This window comes from Erinaceus europaeus, chromosome 2 (genome assembly GCF_950295315.1).
Source record: "Erinaceus europaeus chromosome 2, mEriEur2.1, whole genome shotgun sequence".
NCBI lineage: Eukaryota > Metazoa > Chordata > Mammalia > Eulipotyphla > Erinaceidae > Erinaceus > Erinaceus europaeus.
The window spans coordinates 177,945,234-177,960,743 of NC_080163.1; the positions used below are offsets into that span (position 1 = coordinate 177,945,234).

Sequence of the window (15,510 nt, forward strand, 5' to 3'; positions counted from 1 at the left end):
ACCGAAGTACCAGAAGGTTGGTACTCAACTTTCTGGTTTCTCAACCAGAAAGCTACGCAGGAGGAACTGGGAAAATAATGGTTATGCAAACATCTTTCATGTCTGAAGCTCTGAGGTTCCAGGTTCTATCCCCAGTACCACCATAAGCCAGAGCTGGTCAAAGATAATAAGGAAAAAAGGAAGGAAAGAAGGGAGAGAGGGAGGGAAGGAGGAGAAACCCTAAGCAAGGTTGAGTAATGGATCATTTGATTGGAAGTGCAGAAACCAGGCTGGTCCATAAGAAAACAGAAGAGTGGGGCCAGGCAGTGGTGCACCTGGTTGACCACATGTTAAAATGCACAGGGTTATAAGACCCAGGTTCAAGTACCCAGTCCTCATGTGCAGGAAGAAGCTTCAGAAGTGCTGAAGCAGTGCCACAGGTGTCTCCCTTTATACATCCCTCTTCCTTTCAATTTCTGACTTTCTCTATCAATAAATAAAGATAATAAAAAATTTTAAAGTCAACCTATAGAATAAGAAACTTTAAAAAATAGAAAGGGTATAAATTTGAGTCATGTCACTTAAAAGAATGGGGACAGTGCCCAACAGTCTTGTCATGGATCTCCCCTTCTCCATCTCTCAATTATTTTTTCCATGTCAACTTTACTCTCAGGTTCTTACCTACTGATTCTGGGAGTACTTGGTTCTTATTTGACTAAAATAGGTTCTCTTTGTGAAGATCTCTTTCCTAATAGTACAGTGATATTCCAAACCAGTTCTCACTGGCCCGGCTGAGCATGTCCTTGAACGAGCTGTTCTCCATTGGGCCAGGCATATACCTCACATCTCTTTATGGTCAAGACTTGGGTCAAGGTGCTGAGTGGTTATGCATCTAGTTGAATGCACACATTCCGGTGCGCAAGGACATGAGTTCAAGTTCCCAGTCTCCACATGCAGAAGGGAAGTTTCATAAGTGGTGAAACAGTACTACAGGTCTCAGCCCCTCTCTCTCTCTCTCTGTTTGTCCTCCTCCTACTTCTTCTTCTGTAGTACTTGCTTCCCTCTCAACTTCTGTCTTTATCTAAAATAAATAAATAAATAAATAAAACAGTTATAAACAAAAATGGCATGGGTTAGTCCTCTGTGAATCAAAGGAGTGAAGGGAGAAAAAGATGTAGCTCTTCTAAGAAAATTATTTCTGCCAAAAGGAAGAAAGGATGCAAGAATGGTAGACAAATGCATCTGTGCCAACTCAGGTTATTTGGTTTTAGTGAGAAAGCTGGTTTGGGAGCAGTGTAGTGATATGACTATTATGTCAAACCTTGCCAACCCAGCAGCTAGGAGGGAGGGAATAAGACCAAGGTGAAAGGAACTGCTTTAGCTTGAATTTGCCCAGGAAAAAGCCAGACAAGGATCTCAATGTGAGCAGTTTATCTCTTTTCTGGTAAACATTGGCAAAGGTCAAGTTTGAGTTGTAGACAACCAGAACTAAATTATATGGCCAATTACAAACCCCAACTCTGAGTTGCCCCCTGAACAGTAAGGAAGTATTTAATCACCAAAACCAGGTAGTAAAGGCTGTCCCATCTGGACCAGGTGCAAGGGGACACAGGTGTGTTCTGTAGCTTTGGAGGATGCCCTCAGGTAAATAGATGCAGAGAATAACTGGACTTCAACATACAGAAGATAGGCAGGATATAGTAGTATCTGCTGTAGAGCTGGCATTGATGAAGCTGATATTAGGCACTCCACAACCACTTCAAATCCAAGCAACAGTCCAGTGAAACAACTACTAACATCTAAATTCACTGGTGGGCTTCAGGAAGTGGACCTCTACCCACAAGATGGAAGGGCAGGGATCCGAATCCCAGATGTCTAGTTCTGAAGCCACTGCTTTCCCCCACAAACTCCCAGCAATTCATCAGGGCCATTCTAGGACACTGCCAGGTTCTGATGATTTATCAGAGAAAGAAAACTGAATGAACATTCCAGTGACCTGCCTTTATCAATAGTCTCTCCCTGGGGCCCTTGTTCTGGTAGCTCCTCCTGAGTGCCCACAGGGACTAACAGTCAAGGCCTTCCCTTCTGCGGCAGCAGTTTCTTGCTGAGTCTCTTCTCAGCAGTGTTTTTCTGAAGATGCTAATGAATGGCCCTTAAATTTCCCAGGAAAGGCTGCCTCTTTTTGAATTGGCTTCAGATCTCCACTCTTTCTTGATTGCAAATCTTCTCAAAGCTGATTTTGACCACTTGGCTTTTATTTCTGAAGTGATGGTGGGAGTGGGAGGAGAGGAAAGTGAGGAGAAGAAAATTTGGGGGGCTCAGTTTTCTCACAAAGTGTCATCTCTGGAGGCAAATTTCTCAGGAAACCAGAATCATGAAATAGAGGAAGGGGCTCTGTCTTCTCAGTTCTGTTTCTGTTTAAGATAGAGACAGAATGAAACAAACCATTAGCACCAAAGCCCTTTGATGTGATGAGGCTCAGACTCAAACCTGAGTTTCACACGTGGCAGCACACTATTCAAGTGAGCTATTATTTCTTGATCCTTTCTTTTCAGTTCTGTCTGCAACCTACCCCTGGTCTGTACCCTGACATAAGTCACATTCTTTCCTGCATAAAACATCACCATCACTTTTTGTATAAAGAATTATCATGTCATCTTGGTTACTTCATTTTGTCACAGAAACAAAGTTATTTCTAGAAGTCTCTAATTTTCAGAATTAAAGTCTGTGGGAAAAATTGAGACTTGAGTCAGAGGAGTTTATATTACATGTCATTTTCATGAAGTCACAATGCATGTTCCTGGCTGAACAATTAGAAAGCACCATTCTGATCTCTTTGCATGCATTAATTCATTCAGTCCTTTACCAACCTGATGAGATTAGAGCTATCCTGACTCCCATTTTTGCAGACATGAAAAACCAGGGCTCAGAAAGCTTAAGTTAATTTAACCAGAGTGGAACTGAGATTTGAACCAGGTCAATGCTATGACCAAAGTTCATGCCCTTTACTGTTTCCTTCTGCGGATGGAAGCACAGGTACCAGACACACTTGGGCCTCTACCGATACACACGCATGCCCACCCACACACTTGCACACATGAACACACACACACACACCCTTCTGCTGATTCACTCCCACTCTCTGCCCAGTGACTCCTGCTGCAGAGGTCCAAGAGGATGTCTTTCACAGTCAGGAAACTGGGATTGTCTCCCGGCTTGAAACCAAAACTCCCTTCCTCATCCTCTGTGAATGATGAGACACCCCAGATTCTACAAGGTCTATGTCCATATCACTGTATGAGGCAAATGGGATCTGTGCTTCTTTGAGTTGAGGAGTCTGGGACCCAGAGATAAATGGTGAGTGTCCCAGAGACACCCTGAGAGTAGTGAGGAGAGAGAGAAAGAGAGAGAGAGAGAGAGAGAGAGTGTGTGTGTGTGTGTGTGTGTGTGTGTGTCTTGGAGGCAGGCTGTGGGTGCCCAGGCTCCAGCCCTTAAGGTTTACAGAACCAGGTAGGGGCCAGGTAGGCTAAGGGCTTCCCCAGCAGCTTTATACAAAGAGACTAAGATCCTATTTAGGGTAGTAGCAATTTGGAGGTTCTGCCACAGCCCCAAGCACTCACACTAACACCACAGGTCAAGACTTAGAGGTGCTGTGGCCTCCCAAGCCCCTGTGAGCTACTTTGGAGTGTACCTGCAGCACCAGGCTCAGCCCAGCAGTCAGCCCCAGGATGGAAGAAGGGGCAGGCAGGTCTTATAATGTCAACCTTGGAACAGGGCGGCCAACACGATGACCAAAGCCATAAATCTCAACTTCCTCTCCCAACTCCTGGACTTCTCACCCTTTAAATGGCTAGCGATTTTATGGGAAGACAGAAAAAATAAAAATAAATTACCCGGGAATTTGTTTTTAATTAAGCAATAAGGCTCGCTGGGGTCTGGCTGCTGCCTCATAACACCACTCTTGGGGTGTGGGGAGGCATTCGGTCCAGATGAGTGCCTCAGATCAGCCTGCAGTGTGATGAGATGATTACTCCCTGGAGTTCATCTGAGAAGATCTTCCCCAGAGTTATCTTATTGCTATTATAAAACATCTGCAGGCAGGAGGGAAGAGGAGCCACTCTGCTGCAGGGAGTAGATGAAAGTGCCGATTCTAGCTGTCAGGGTATAGACATGGAGGACAACCCCCCTGCCTCCCCATCACACACACACACACACACACACACACACACACCTGTTCAAATGGTAGAATTCCTGGGTGGTCCACCCAGCTGATGGATGTAAACATCTTAATACTGAATGAGTCCCTGTACACTAGGAATAGGATGTTTCCACAGGGAAGAAAAGGGGGCTGGGATATGTGTGCGTGTGTGTGTGTGCGTGTGTGTGTGTATGTGTGTGTGTGTGTAAAGAAAAAGAAAAACTAAGGACATCAGAGAAGGAAGGTTGGTCCATGTTACCACAAAAAAAGAAAAGAAAAGAGAAAAGAAGGGGAAAAAAGGAGAGAAAAAAAGACTGGAATGGCTGGGATGGGAAAAGGCAAAGAAGAAAAGAAAATTAGGGAAGCAGGGAAGATAGATAAATGATAGAGCATGGACTTGCACACCCAGGGCACTTGGCTTTATCCCCAGTGCCTCCTGTTCCAGAGTGATATGCTGTTCTTGTTCTCTCTCTCTCGCTCGCTCTCACTCTCGCTCTGTCTCCTGTGAAATTTAAAATATCTTTGAAAGAAATAAAGAAAAGAAATAAGGAAAGCTATGCTGATTGTCAGGGAGAATTTGGAGGATGAAGAGGTAAGCATGGGGGAAGGAAAGGAATATTGGAGACCACTGTTGTCTGTTTCAGAGTGTGAAATTAGCAATGGTGGGGAAAAACATTTTTTTAATTTTTATTAGTGATTTAATAATTATTAACAAGATTGTAATATAAAAGGGGTACAATTTAATACAGATCCCACCACCAGAGTTCTGTGTTCCATCCCCTCCATTAAAAGCTTCTCTATTCTTTATCCCTCTGGGATTATGGATCAAGATTCCTTATAGGGTACAGAAGGTGGAATGTCTGGCTTCTGCAATTGCTGCTCCATTGGACATGGACACTAACAGGTGAATCCATATTCCCAACCTGTTTCTGTCTTTCCCTAGTGGAATAGGGCTCTGGGAAGGTGGGGTTCCAGGACACAATGGAGGTCGTCTGCCCAGGGAAGTCAGGATGGCATCATGGTAGCATCTGCAACTTTGTGGCTGAAAGGCAGTAAGATATAAAACAGGACAAAATGTTTAATAAACACGACCCCAAAGTTAAGAATAGATCAGATGGGGGGGTGGCTATAGCGCAGTGGGTTAAGCACATGTGGTGCTAAGCGCAAGGGCCGGTGTAGGGATCCAGGTTCGAGCCCGGGCTCCCCACCTGCGGGGGAGTCACTTCACAGGCAGTGAAGCAGGTCTGCAGATATTCTCTCCCCATCTCTGTCTTCCCCTCCTCTCTCCATTTCTCTCTGTCCTATCCAACAACGAATGACAACAACAATAATAATCACAACAAGGCTACAACAACAAGGGCAACAAAATGGGAAAAACAGCCACCAGGAGCAGTGGATTCATAGTGCAGGCACCGACTGAGTCCCAGCAATAACCCTGGAGGCAAAAAAAAAAAAAAAAAAAAAAAAAAAAAAAAAGAATAGATCAGATGAAACTAGGGGCCTTCTTGTGGGAAAAAGTCTATTCCAAAGGACCCATGACTTTAGTAATTTTTGTCTGAGCCCAATAGCTAACATGAAGATGGACTAAAAGTATTGTCTGGGCACATAGTGTCAGAGTTGAAAATAGGACTAGAAAGCTAGATTTGGGCAGAGAGTAGCTCCCAAATATGAGGAAAGTATATAAATACCATGAACTGTAAATCCCATCCATCTGACCTAGGGCCAATATATATTCATATTTAGCACAGGAGGCTAACCTCTGCATCCCTGTCAGTCTGAGCTCACAGTCCATGGTCACAACTAGGAACATTCTGGGATACACTCACTTATATCAGGACCAGTCATCCTTGAGTAGGTTGATCTAGCTTCCCTTTTGATAGTAGGGTAGTGCCTACCATTGCTGTTCTATATTGAGGGCAAGTTCCTGGAGAGACCCACAAGAGGGATTATGATGATGTTTCTGATGAAAGTGACCAGTGATGGTAGAGAGAGGGATCTATTAGAGGTCTAGTATCATCATATTTATGTGAGAATCCAAGGATTCCATGACTAGGGCCCCAGATGAGGGGTGGCCTGGTAGTGATCAAATGGGGCATCATTAAAGTGTGCCAGTCTCTTGCCCTTATCTAGCTTTTATAATCCTTAATTTATCTGACAATGTTAGGCCTAAAGTGATTGAGGGAAGTGAAGTAGGGGATAGGAGAGGAGAGTATCTAGACCTAAGTAGTAAATATTTGATTAAGTACTTTATGATGTCTTTTTTTTTTAGTTCTTTCTACTTCATTACTGTACTTATTGAGTCTAAATCTATTCACTGCAGACTACTGAGCAATTTTACTTTGAGATATATATTTTCTCCTAATTTATGTATACATGTGCACATGTACCCTGTCCCTTAGGCCCTCCCTGGCCTATATCTAGGTCAGTAACTTTTTTTTTTTTTAATTTTTTATTTAAGAAAGGATTAGTGAACAAAAGCATAAGGTAGGAGGGGTACAACTCCACACAATTCCCAACACCCAATCCCCATAACCCACCCCCTCCCCTGATAGCTTTCCCATTCTCTATCCCTCTGGGAGCATGGACCCAGGGTCGTTGAGGGATGCAGAAAGTAGAGGGTCTGGCTTCTGTAATTGCTTCCCCGCTGAACATGGGCGTTGACTGGTCGGTCCATACCCCCAGTCTGCCTCTCTCTTTCCCTAGTAGGGTGTGACTCTGGGGAAGCTGAGCTCCAGGACACATTGGTGGGGTCTTCAATCCAGGGAAGCCTAGCCAGCATCCTGGTGGCATCTGGAACCTGGTGATTGAAAAGAGAGTTAACATATGAAGCCAAACAATTTGTTGAGCAATCATGGATCCCAAGCTTGGAATAGTAGAGAGGAAGTGTTAGGGAGGTACTCACTGCAAACTCTAGTGTAGTCCTGCTTTCAGGTATATATTTTGCAGTAGTTTATGGATACGTGTGCACATAAGCTCTCTCTCACAGAAACTGGTGTATATCTAGGTTATGGGACTTTGTTAGAAAGTGAACTACCTGAGATGAAATTAGAGTGTACTATTAAAGGAAAGGTCTCACCCGAGTAATGAAGTTGAAGGGTTGTCATTCCACACGTGAAGTCTCTGGATACATTCTGAGGTGAAGCATGTTGAGGTAGCAATCGTTGCTTTGGTTAGGTTGTGATCGGCAGATGCAATGTTATTTGGTTTGGATTGGGAGATGCATACGGGAAAGTGGGCCCTATCCAAGGGTTCCAGGACTGGGGGAAGTAGGGGCTCTATAGTGAAGATGTGAGGTTCCTGCTGTCTTAGGGTTCAAAAAGACACTCAATAGTTAATATTATCATCACATTATTTGTTAATTGGGTTAACTTTGAAAAGTCCCTTTGTTATGGTTTGCTGGACAGTACCCAGTATCTTGTATATAGCTGTGCTATTGGAAGCTTCTAATCTACTTGGTCTAGGCTTTTGAGAGAGTCCGCATATCAAATACATAGCCTATATATTAAAAAGATTCAGTTTGTCTTTTGAGAAACTTTGAGACATACAATTGATTTCCCCCTCATATTAATTAGCTACTGATTTATATGTCTACATTTTGCTAGGAGTGTACATAAACACCATTCCCACCACCAAAGGACTGTGACCCATCCCTCCCGCCCACTCCCACCCCCCACTGGCCCAGGAAGCTACATGCCTACCCCTCACCACTGGGTTTTTACTTTGGTGCCCTACTTACAATTTGATCAGGTCCTGCTTTTGGTTTCCCTTTCAGATCTTCTTAGTCAGCTTCTGTTGATGAGTGGGATCATCCCATACTCATCTTTATCTTTCTGACTTAGTTCACTTAACATAATTCCTTCTAGCTCTGTCCAAGATGGGTCAGAGAAGGTGGGTTCATTGTTCTTGATAGCTGCATAGGGTCAGTAACTTTTTTTAAGGAAGTATGCCATTTGAAATGGAGCTAAGTAGTCCCATGTGTTAAGAAAGGTCTCACCAGATTATTGGAGCTGGAGGGCTGACATCTCAGGAGAGAAAAAATATTTTCAACCCTTACTGAACCTTTAGGGTGCTTTATTTTTTCCTTCTGTGGTTCTTATTCAAGAGCCTGAGCAAGATTTGGAAGTACTTATAATTGTTTTGCGGCTGTGATTCTTTGATTACAACATGCACACAGGTTGGGGCCCCTTTATATTGGGTTGCACTAATAAAGATGAAGGCAGAATGTATTATGTTCTAGAGGATGGAGAAGGACCAGACATGGGACAAGGACATGGATTGGCTCCCATACATGACAGCAGAGAAAGCAGCCAGAATGCCGCCAAAGTAGACCAGCAAGGGAAGGACACAGTTATACACATAAATAGCCTAAAGCAAGTACATCGGAGTTGACAATCTTGATAATGCTGGTTTTGCTACTTACATATTGGTACACTTAGGGAAATCCTTATAAACTTCTTTAACCTCAATTTTGCCATGTGAAAAATGAGATTATCATGGGATTAATCATGGAACTAACTTTGGAATGTTGAAAGGTTCAATAAGCTAACTAAAGGTTCAATAAGATCACTTAGTTCCTAGAGGACTCTGAAACCCAATTCCATCAGGACCCAGAGAGAGAAGAGGAAAAAAGGAAAGACATTTGGAAACAATAAAAGGTATAGCTGTGACTTAAAAAGGAGAAGACAGGACTATAGAAAAAAATGAAAAAACAAGATCAAAAATGAAAAACAAGATCAGAAAAGAAAACAGAAGTAGAACCTGAAATGGAATTGGCATATGTCACCAAAGTAAAAGATTCTGGGGTGGGTATGGGTGGGTGGGGAGAATACAGGTCCAAGAAGGATTCAGAGGACTTAGTGGGGGTTGTATTGTTATATGGGAATCTGGGGAATGTTATGCATGTACAAACTATTGTACTTACTGTTGAATGTAAAACATTAATTCCCCAATAAAAAAATAGTACTAAAAAAAGAAAAAAGTGGGCAAAAATATACATAGATAGATAGTTATAGAAACAATAGCCAATCTTGGTGTATTGCACCAAAGTAAAAGACTCTGGGCAGAATACAGATCCAAGGAGGATGACAGAGGACCTAGTGGGGGTTGTATTGTTATATGGAAAACTGGGAAATGTTATGCATGTACAAACTATTGTATTTACTGTCGAATGTAAAACATTAATTCCCCAATAAAGAAATAAAAAAAGAAATAATAGCCAATCTCATTTGTGATCTTGAGAGAACCACTGCAGTTTCCAGTGGAGAAAATGGGGACACAGAACTCTGGGGGTAAGAATGGTGTGGAATTGTATCCCTGTTATTTTATAGTTTTGTAAATCACACACACACACACACCCCAAAAAAAACCTTAGTCCACTGCTTAGTACTTGGTAGGTGCCAGTTGGTAAAGGGCCCAAAACTCTGGCATAAGATCTGCTTTGCTAGAAGGAAAAACACTAAGGAGAACTTGGACTGGAATTGGTGTACTGCACCAAAGTGAAAGACTAGGGTTGGGCAGAAGGGTTCAGGTCCTGGAACATGATAGCAGAGGAGGACCTAGTGGAGGTTGTATTGCTGTGTGGAAAACTGGGAAATGTTACACATGTACAAACTATTGTATTTTACTGTTGACTGTAAACCATTAATCCTCCATTAAAGAAAAAAATTTTTTTTGAAGATTGACAAAAAAGAGATCTGTTTTGTTCTCAGAGGGTGATCAGATTTAGGAAGAGTTACCTCTTATTGGTACTGCACTCAGCAGTACCCGAGAGGTGAATGGAGACAAAGAAGTTAGTGTTTAGATAAGGCATTTGCTATTTCTTTTCATGTTAGATATTTAAAAAAAAAAATCAAAACAAAGCAATGGAAAAAGATTGCTTAGGCAATATTTGTGTGCTTAAAAAAATGCTCAGCTGACAACAGTATACTGGGTGGAATGTAGTTATGTTAACATTAAAAAAGAGAATTCAAACAGACCAGTAGCACACCTGGTTAGTGTACATGTTACCATGTGCAAGGGCCCAGGTTTCAAGACCCCAGCCACCATATGCAGGAGAAAAGTTTCACATACAGTGAAGCAGATGTCTCTGTTTCTCCCTCTCTATCTCCTTCCCCTCTCAATTTTTTTTTCTGTCCTATCAAAAAAAGATCCCATAAGCCTAATATCAGTTTGGATACAACAAATGACACATCACTTTAACAACTGGGAGAAAGTCTAAGCTCGGGGGTTGGGCGGTAGCACAGCGAGTTAAGCGCAAATGGCACAAAGCGCAAGGACCAGCTCAAGAATTCTGGTTCAAGCTCCAGGCTCCTCATCTGCAGGGGGGTCGCTTCACAAGCAGTGAGGCAGGTCTGCAGGTGTCTATCTTTCTCTCTCCCTCTCTGTCTTCCCTTCCTCTCTCTATTTCTCTCTCCTATCCAATAACAATGGCTGCAATAACAATAATAACAACAACAATAAACAAGGGCAACAAAAAGGGAAAAATAGCCTCCAGGAGCAGTGGATTCAAGTGCAGGCACTGAGCCCCAGCAATAGCCCTGGAGGCAAAAAAAAAAAAAAAAAAAAAAGTCTAAGCTTATCAGATAAAGAAGGGACTACAGGCAAGATCAAGAGACTGGCTCACTTAATAATGGCTTTTTTTGGTCACTACCAGGCCATCACATCACCTAGGGCCCTAGTCATGAAATCCTTGGATTTCCACATAGATATGATAGGCCTAGACCTCTTATAGATCCCTCTCTCTGCCATCACTTCCATGAATGTCATCATGAGCCCTCTTGTGGGTCTCTTCAGGACTTTGCCCTCACTATACAGTAGCAATGGTAAGGATTACCCCAATTTCTGAAGAAAGGTTGGGTCATCCTACCCTGCCACTGAAGGAAGTCTGGTCCTGAAATAAGTGCAGCCTAGAATGTTCCCAGCTGTGACCGTGAACTATGAGCTTGGACTGACAGGGACTCCAGAAGTTATATAGGGCCCTAGGTCAGATGGATGGGGTTAACAGTTAACTGTATTTATACATATTATTCATGCTTGTGAGCTACTCTCTGCCCTAATCTAGTTTTCTAGTCCTATTTTCAACTCTGATACCATCTTCCCAGACAGTATTTTTAGGTCACCTGCATGTTAACTATCAAGCTCAAGCAAAAATTACTAATGCTATGGGTCCCTAGAAGCATGCCTAAAATAGACTTCCTAGCTTCTTTCCACCCTAAGATCCCTATTCTCATCTGCTGTATTCCTATATTTTGATTTCTGTTTATGAAACATTTTATCCTGTTCTATATTTTACTGCCTTTCAGCCACCAAGTTGCAAATGCTGCCCTGATGCCATCCTGACTTCCCTGGGCAGACGACCTCACCATTGTGTCCTGGAACCTTACCTCTCCAGAACCCTGCCCCACTAGGGAAGGATAGAAACAGGCTGGGCGTATGGATCGACCTGCCAACACCCTTACCCAACAGAGAAACAATTACAGAAGCCAGATACCTTCTGTACCTCATAAAGAATTTTTCTCCATACTCCCAGAGTGGGAAAATGATAGAGAAAGATGATAAGAGGACCCTGAACTCCAATTATCTCTGAGTCATCAGGACTCAGAGAAAAATGAGGATAAAAGAAAGGACATTCAGAAGTAGTAATAGGTGTGGCTGTGACTTAGAAATGCAGGACCACAGGGGAAAATGGGCAAATATAAATAATTATAGATAGACAGTTATAGAAATAATACTCAGCCCACATCTGTGACCTTGGCAGAACCACTGCAGTTTCCATGGGGACACAAAACTCTGGTAGTAGGAATGGTGTAGAATTATAAACTCATACTTTGTAAACTAATATTAAATCACTAATTAAAAAACAAGAAGTAAATAAAAGAAAAATAACTGCTATGTCAACATTAATTAAACATAATTTTAAGACAATTCAAGGCAAGATATTGCATTTAAAAATATTTATCTACTTGGGAGTCAGGCAGTAGCACAGCGAATTAAATGCACTTGGTGCAAAGCACATGGACTGGTGTAAGGATCCCAGTTTGAGCCCCCAGCTCCCCACCTGCAGGGGAATCACTTCATAGGTGGTGAAGCAGGTCTGCAGGTGTCTATCTTTCTCTCCCCCTCTCTGTCTTCCCCTCTTCTTTCCATTTATCTCTGTCCTATCTAACAATGACATCAATAACTACAACAGCAAGGGCAACAAAAGGGAAAATAAATAAAATAATATTTATCTATTTAATTTGAGATTACATATGTATTTTTTCATTTGACACACAGAGAGAGAAATCAAAGCATCACTCTGATATATGTGACACCAAGGAGCAAGGAGCTTCTTATATGCAAGTCCTACACTCTACCAATTGAGCTATTTTGCTGCCACAGGACACCTCTATTTGATGGAATGAACAGTTCATTACAAAGTATACAGTAGGTCTGTTAAAAATTAGAATGTGCTCCCTCTCTCAGTTATATCTCAAGGTAAAATTAAATTCTTCATTATAAAGCTGCAAATGGAGATAGGCTAAGTATTATGCAGATCCAAGCATTTTCTTTTTTTTATTTCTTTATTGGGGAATTAATGTTTTACATTCAACAGTAAATACAATAGTTTGTACATGCATAACATTCCCCAGTTTCCCATATAACAATACAACCCCCACTAGGTCCTCTGTCATCCTTCTTGGACCTGTATTCTCCCCAACCCCCCACACCCCAGAGTCTTTTACTTTGGTGCAATATACCAATTCCATTTCACGTTCTACTTGTGTTTTTTTCTTCTTCTGATCTTGTTTTTCAACTTCTGCCTGAAAGTGAGATCATCCTATATTCATCCTTCTGTTTCTGACTTATTTCACTTAACATGAATGTTTCAAGGTCCATCCAAGATCAGCTGAAAACGGTGAAGTCACCATTTTTTATAGCTGAGTAGTATTCCATTGTGTATATATACCACAACTTGCTCAGCCACTCATCTGTTGTTGGACACCTGGGTTGCTTCCAGATTTTCACTATTACAAATTGTGCTGCCAAGAACATATGTGTACACAGATCTTTTTCGATGGATGTGTTGGGTTCCTTAGGATATATCCCCAGGAGAGGAATTGCAGGATCATAGGGTAGGTGCATTTCTAGCCTTCTGAGAGTTCTCCAGACTGTTCTCCATAGAGGTTGGACCAATTGACATTCCCACCAGCAGTGTAGGAGGGTTCCTTTGACCCCACACCCTCTCCAGCATTTGCTGTTGTTACCTTTTCTGATGTAAGACATTCTCACAGGAGTGAAGTGGTATCTCATTGTTGTCTTTATTTGCGTTTCTCTGACAATCAGAGACTTGGAGCATTTTTTCCACATGTTTCTTGGCCTTTTGGGTCTCTTCTGTGGTGAAGATTCTATCCATGTCCTCCCCCCATTTTTGGATGGGGTTATTTGTTGTCTTGTGTTGAATTTGGCAAGCTCTTTATATATTTTGGTCATTAGCCTCTTGTCTGATGTATGGCGTGTAAAGATCTTCTCCCATTCTGTGAGGGGTCTTTTGGTTTGGTTAGTGGTTTCTTTTGCTGTGCAGAAGCTTTTTGATTTGATGCAGTCCCATGAGTTTATACTTGCCTTAGTCTTCTTTGTAATTGGATTCGTTTCATTGAAGATGTCTTTAAAATGTATGCATAAAAGAGTTCTGCCAATATTTCCCTCTAAGTATCTGATAGTTTCTGGTCTAACACCCAAGTCCTTGATCCACTTGGAATTTACTTTTGTATTTGGTGAAATACAATGGTTCAGTTTCATTCTTCTGCATGTTTCAACCCATTGTTTCCAACACCATTTGTTGAAGAGTCTCTGCTTTCCCCATTTCATAGTCTGGGCCCTTTTGTCAAAGATTAGATGTCCATAGGTGTGGGGGAGATCCAAGCACTTTCAAATTCAATTGTGATGGTCAATAGTCAAGAGATAGCTCCTTAAAGGAAACAGTTTATGAGTATAATAGGTGTAGCTGACACTTCAGGCAAAAGCCAACGTTGTTAGTATGGGGACACTGTTATTCCATTCCCTTGATCTAACCTGAACTCTGAAAGAAAGATTCAAATCAGTAAAAAAAAAAAAAAAAAAAAATGCAGTTATCATGGACATGCACGTGGGCACTGAGCCCCACCCCCTTGTCCCTTGGGATGCCTAGTCTAAGGGGAGAGAATCACAGGAAGGTGTGTGCTGCTTAGAAGCAGATCAGTAATAAGCCAGAGGGACCAAAGGAGGTTAGGCATTGCCTCCAATTCAGTCCCTCACTGTCCAATCTGAAGTGGCTGCACAGGAAAAAAATATACACCCAGTGGCCAGCTAGTGGCATGACTAGTAGAGTGCACAAGCCCCTGGTCCCCACCTGAATGGGGGAAGTTTCATGAGCCGTGATGCAGCACTACAGGTGCTCTTCCCTTTCTCTCTCAACTTCTGTCTCTATTCAACAGATAAATAAAATATTTAAAAATAAAACAAAGGCTGGGTGGTGGTGCACCTGGTTGACATATGCTAAAAATAAAATAAGAGGAGGTCGGTCGGTAGTGCAGTTGGTTAAGTGCACGTGGCATGAAGCACAAGGACCTGCGTAAGGATCCTGTTTGGAGCCCCGGCTCCCCACCTACAGGGGAGTCGCTTCATAGGCGGTGAAGTAGGTCTGCAGGTGTCTATCTTTCTCTCCCCCCTCTCTGTCTTCCCCTCCTCTCTCCATTTCAATCTGTCCTGTCCAACAACGATGACATCATCATCAACAACAACAACAACAACAAACAACAAGGACAACAAAAGGGAAAATAAATAATAAAAAATAAAAATAAAACAAGAAGAAAAAAAAAGAGGGAGACAGCTGAATTCCTTCCCCTGAGGGCCTCTTGCTGACTCCTGCTGCCTTTCTATACAGGGAGTTAGAGTGAAGAGGTTCCTGGGAACCCTCTACACACCCACTACTATCAGACCTGATGGACACTGGCCATGCCTCCTACACTAAGGTGAGAACTTGCACAAACCTGGACAGGGACAAACAGGAAATCAACAAAAAGCAGACACAGTCACTATCCTCTGCTTGAATTTGCGATGAGTCAACCACTCCTCAGAATAGAACAACCTGCTTTATTATCTTCTTTCTTCCTTCCTTCCTTCCTTCCTTCCTTCCTTCCTTCCTTCCTTCCTTCCTTCTCTCCCTCCCTCCCTTCTATCTTTCTTTCTTTCTTTTTTCCTTCTTTCTTTCTACTTCTTCCTTTTTCTTTCCTTTTTCTTTTTGAGCTGAGTCTCACACATTTGTGATTTTACTATTCTGGACTGCGTATTCATCTTACAGAGAGAAGGGGACA

The 15,510-nt window shown here is 42.3% G+C and overlaps 1 long non-coding RNA gene across 2 annotated transcripts in view; it reads right to left on the reverse strand.

Annotated features, from left to right (window-relative positions):
* Positions 1-2,246: 2,246 nt before the first annotated feature.
* Positions 2,247-15,510, reverse strand: part of LOC132536784 (uncharacterized) — a 33,697-nt gene continuing 20,433 nt past the window's right edge. Inside the window, exon 3 of one of the 2 annotated variants that reach the window (XR_009548314.1) lies at positions 2,247-2,387. This is a non-coding gene — a long non-coding RNA (uncharacterized LOC132536784). Of the gene's footprint in view, positions 2,388-13,685; positions 14,238-15,510 lie in introns of those variants that run through there. The other variant, XR_009548313.1, reaches the window with a different exon arrangement.